This window comes from Penaeus monodon, chromosome 20 (assembly GCF_015228065.2).
Source record: "Penaeus monodon isolate SGIC_2016 chromosome 20, NSTDA_Pmon_1, whole genome shotgun sequence".
NCBI classification, from domain to species: Eukaryota; Metazoa; Arthropoda; class Malacostraca; order Decapoda; family Penaeidae; genus Penaeus; species Penaeus monodon.
This window is the reverse complement of record NC_051405.1, coordinates 31,823,528-31,824,309: the sequence shown is the minus strand read 5'-3', so window position 1 is coordinate 31,824,309 and position 782 is coordinate 31,823,528.

Genomic DNA, 782 nt, shown 5'->3' with positions numbered 1-782 from the left:
GGTGGTAATGGAATAATTATAGTGAGGTTTATTATTATTTTCAGGGTGTGTTTTGGGAAAGGGAGGGAGAGATGGGGAGATAGAGGTAGGGATAAGATCGAGAGGGGGGGATAGAGATAGGGATAAGATCGAGAGGGGGGATAGAGATAGGGATAAGATCGGAGGGGGGGATAGAGATAGGGATAAGATCGAGAGGGGGGGATAGAGATAGGGATAAGATCGAGAGGGGGGGATAGAGATAGGGATAAGATCGAGAGGGGGGGATAGAGATAGGGATAAGATCGAGAGGGGGGGATAGAGATAGGGATAAGATCGAGAGGGGGGGATAGAGATAGGGATAAGATCGAGAGGGGGGATAGAGATAGGGATAAGATCGAGAGGAGGGGATAGAGATAGGGATAAGATCGAGAGGAGGGGATAGAGATAGGGATAAGATCGAGAGGGGGGGAGAGAGATAGGGATAAGATCGAGAGGGGGGGATAGAGATAGGGATAAGATCGAGAGGGGGGGATAGAGATAGGGATAAGATCGAGAGGAGGGGAGAGAGAGAGAATTCAGTAATATCCCAGGCAAGTAAAGAAAAATATATGTTACTAGAATAAGAATAGATCAAGTAGGAGAAGAAGAGAAATAAGTGTCGACTACCAGATTGCCTTGTCTGTTTCTAAGGATATTTGGATACGCACGATCTCTGAGCGCACATTTATATACATTAGGGTCCGTTAGCCTGTTTGTTAGCCAGCGATGGGACCGACACGCCACCGCCGAATTATTACCCGACT